Source organism: Odontomachus brunneus, unplaced genomic scaffold (genome assembly GCF_010583005.1).
Source record: "Odontomachus brunneus isolate Ranch 3 - 2012 unplaced genomic scaffold, Obru_v1 Obru_scaffold_032, whole genome shotgun sequence".
NCBI lineage: Eukaryota > Metazoa > Arthropoda > Insecta > Hymenoptera > Formicidae > Odontomachus > Odontomachus brunneus.
The window spans coordinates 270,989-275,509 of NW_022639482.1; the positions used below are offsets into that span (position 1 = coordinate 270,989).

At 37.7% G+C, this 4,521-nt stretch overlaps 2 protein-coding genes across 8 annotated transcripts in view; one reads left to right on the plus strand and one right to left on the minus strand.

Moving 5' to 3' along the window:
• The window catches only part of LOC116843356 (F-actin-monooxygenase Mical), an 874,436-nt gene that overhangs the window by 246,157 nt on the left and 623,758 nt on the right, over nucleotides 1-4,521 (minus strand). The window lies entirely within an intron of this gene.
• LOC116843361 overlaps nucleotides 1-4,521 on the plus strand; it is a 48,225-nt gene that overhangs the window by 43,529 nt on the left and 175 nt on the right. The window lies entirely within an intron of this gene.

The following is a 4,521-nucleotide window of genomic DNA, read 5'->3' on the forward strand; positions in this document are numbered from 1 at the left end:
AACGAACGTATGATGTCAGATTACTGCTGGAGCTTGGATCGTGATACTATAAATGAACATAAAAGAAAAGGCGTTAGAAGATCATTTGAAAAGAAGATAACTCGATTTTACAAAAAAGAATAATAAAAATATATACTTATATAACCTGGCGTAGGCGCCCCCGAACATTTCGGGTAAGTCTTAAAAGAAATGGTACCTCCACGTGGTTTAAGATGGGTAACGCTAGATCCATTTCACAAATACATACTTGTACAACTTGGCGTAGATTAGCGTGAGTCCCCTCGCCTCTCACGATTCGGGGTGCTAGATTAGCGTGAGTCCCCTTGGGCAAGCAGGCACACAGACAGTCAGGCGAGCAGGCGGTGGGTGGGAAGGCAGACAGACAGGCTGGCAGGTGACCAGGTGGGCAGGCAGTCAGGAGAGAAACCCCAAATCCATAAACTCCAAACCCATAAACCCCAAACCTCAAATCCATAAACCCCAAACCGATGAACCTATGAACGATTTTTTGCGATTTATTCAAAATTTTGATGCGATACGGCAATTCTGAGTGCAGATTCGTGATCAGCGACCCCAAAAACATATAGGACACCTATTCTCGTCTCGGGTGCCGGCGATTTTTTTTTGTGGAGCTGTGTAATTGATGCATTTTACCTTTTAATTATCCTATTCGAATTTTAAGAACTTCTTTAGATGTAATTCATACATGAACAATCCCTTTCTTATGAATTAAAATAGATTTAACTCCAAGACGTCTTAACCAAACAATATTGGGAGCGGTGCACTTGGACACGGTGCATTTGGACACAGCCAATCACAGCACCGTATGATTAGAGACATTTGTAGGGTCCCTTGGAACAGCGACTTGTGATTGGACTGTGTCCAATTACCCCGTGTCCAACTGATATACACCTAACAATATTATATATATATATATATATATATATATATATATATATATATATATATATATATATAGGGTGTGTCAAAATTGTAACACACCAACTCCATAAGGGTATAGAGCTAAGCGAGAAGATTAGAAAAGTCCTCTTCCATTTAGCGATAACGCGTCTAGTTTGTTCCCAGAAAGCACAGAGATGAACAGAAGTTGCTAGAGAATTCATTTTAAAGAATAGATATAGAACTAGAAAAATGAATACTCGAAGAATTCTTGAAGAATTAACCACAGTAGTGTTCATCTTGAAATATTCTTTAGGACTTCATTATAGCGAATACTTCGCAACTTAATTCCTAGAACATTTTGAGAATTCGTGAGGAATTAGGACTAAGGCAGAGAATAAGACGTAAGCGTCGTAATCGTATATATAAAATAAAAAAACGTAAACATAAGACTAATAGCCTTTCATGACTTACGTTTACGTTTTTCTTTGTCTTATTTTACATTTACGACTACGACGCTTACGTTTCATCTGCCTTAGCCCTTACAAATGTTTTGTTTATAGCAACTACTTTTTGCACCTATATTCAGTATGTTCCGTCGTGAAAAATAAATGGTTTTACCATTAAAAAAAATCATTCAACGTGAATGGCTTTTTCAATGGTATTTTCAATGGCAAATTGAATGAATTTTTGCCAATAGTAATACTTTAACATTGAGCGATTTTACAACTGGTTAGTGATTTTACCACTTACCAGTGGTACCAAATATATAAAATATTATTAACATACGGGCATACACAAATACAGTCGCACGCATTCCCATATAACTTAATACTTGGTTATTTTTTTTTAAATAATACAAAAAAAAACACGTACATCATATTTTGCGGCGTTTCGCTTATATGTGTTTCTGCGTCCGGTTTCGAACTCGAACTTCTTCGCCGGTCACTCAGCCTATTTCCTAATCATTGTCTTAATCTTTGTTGCTATTGATTAATTTTAGTGATTAGACAACAAGTAATGATTCAAATGGCTCTGACGAAATCTTCATAACTTGTGCTTATATAATGTATCTTTATGTGCTAACAAAACATTGTAATGATATATTTACTAACATATTGAAAGTGAAAACAGTTAATATGCAATAGATATTAATATAATATACAGGGGGTCTCACACTCTCCTCCGAGCATTTTGTGGGGACGTAGAACAGGTTGAGATGAACATAAAAATTCTATACCGTTTTGCAATATTCGCAATAATTATCGAGATATTAATTGTAGAAAATTTGTGAATAATCATGCAGGATATGGTAAATTGAACAAAAAAGTCCTCTACCATTTTGCAAATAATCACTGTTCGGGAATGTGCTAATTACTAAGGTTATTGGTTTTGGATCAGGAATAGAGGAGAAAATAGATTGACCGCTAACAGTTTGACATTTGATCTCACGCACTTTATTCGATTGTGGTCAAGATTCGATTTGCCTATTTGAAAATACAGATCTATGAACGGTGGATATTGACGGTACGGAACGAACGGAAATCTTGCCCTTGATCAAACGTGCTGCTCGCGGACGCGACGGAGATCTTGGGCAGAGCTATATACATTAGCTCCGAACGCGACGGAAATCTTCTCGCGGCGGAACGTACGTAGCAGCGATCAAGATCCGAGCGCGAGGACACGACACACCGTTCGCCACGTCTAATCGATGCGAATGTCCGAATAATCGGAAAAGTCGGAATCCGTGATGCTATAGACGGTTAGAACGGCAGTTTGGTAGTTCGACAGAAGAACGGCACAACGCGGAACACAAGTCTTTGTTGTTGATTGCGTGTCACAAATCAAAACGAAACACGACAACAATACACAGTTTAATAAAGAAAACGAATATATATTCCGATCGGCATAAAAATGAGGGGTGCGCGACGGATCCTACTTGACGCACGGCGCACACGAGTAATCGAAAGAAAGGATCGCGAATGAGGATCCGCGAACGCGACTTTCAACGCTTCGCTTAGATTATCAAATTATTAGCCGATTCCGGAACAATCACATAGATTTTTAATTATTAATTAAAGAAGATGAGTGCATTATCACGCAAAATCGTGCAATAATCTTTTTTAATTAATAATTAAAAATCTATGTAATTATTTGGAAAATGGTAGAGGATTCTTTTGTTCAATTTGACCTAAAGTACCCTTATAGAAATATCATATTAAGAATCATTGATAATTACTTATTTTCAGTATTAAAAATACTGGATAATAAGTAATTATCAATGATTCTTAGTATGATATTTCTATAAGGGTATAAGTATACGACGGCAGTCGACGCTATTATAACTCATTTACCATATCCTGCATGATCATTTACAAGTTTTCTACAATTAATATCTCGATAATTATTGCGAATATTGCAAAACAATATAGGATTTTTATGTTCATCTCAACCTGTTCTACGTCCCCATAAAATGCCCGGAGGAGAGTGTGAGACGCCCTGTATATTGGCGAAATAGTGACACAATTATTGCTTTTATATTTTTAACTTAACATTATTATGCATTTGAGAGTAAACGATAAATTAGTTTGAAAAATACATGCAATAATTTATGTATATTTACAGGATGTCCCAGACCACCCTTATCACATTTTGTGAGAATGTAGAACGGATTGAGTCAATTTTGGCGTCAATTTGGCACTGTGTATGCTGTGGCCGTTATTCCTTCGCGAGATTACGCGAAGAGGACGGACAAAACTTCGTTCCTGCGACGCGACGACGGCTGGCCTCACCGAAGGTGCTCACTCGATTGCTGTGATAGAGTGGCGTGGTTCTTTACTAGCGAATCTTTGTCTATTACACACGTGAGAGGAAGATAGGAGAGGCGGTTGAGTAACGATTCTTATTCAAAATTCTCACTCAAATTCAAACAGTTAACAATAACACTTATTACGGTCGACATAGCAATGGCAAAATATTATACCACTGATCAAATGGTATTTTTATTGATAAGTATCCAATGGTAACTAATATACCATTGATCGAATAATATTCCTACTGGAATACATTCAATAGTAAAATATTTTACCATTAACCGAAGGATTTTCCTACTGAATACTTTAAGGGAAGATATACACCTAGCATGGTCGAAAAAATCGATTTTTTTTTTGCATTTTCTTGATGCTTGAGGTCTCAAGAATATCTGGTTAAAATTGCAAGTCAATATCTCGATAAATAACGAAGTTACAGCCGAGAGAGTAAACCGTCTCCGAGAGCGCGCCGTACCGCCTGTTTTGCGGCCGAGCCGAGAGGCAGCGACCCTTCGAAGAGAGCGTGTCTAGACCTGTTTTACGATTCTATTGTGTTTTCGGGCGTGGTCGGGTCCAGGTATAACGGAAATATCACACGACCGTTATTCTTTGCCGGAAATTGGACGCGTTTCGTCAGTAGCTTGCCGTTCGTGCAACTGTGCGTTACAGTGAGTTTTCGTCTGTGAATACATATTCTGAGGAAAATGGATAACAGATATAAAGGTTCTCGGGAAGCTCATCAATCCGGATCTTTTCGCAAAGATCGAAGCAAGAAGATACCGCCCAAAAATCGAAATACTGCCGAAAAAGC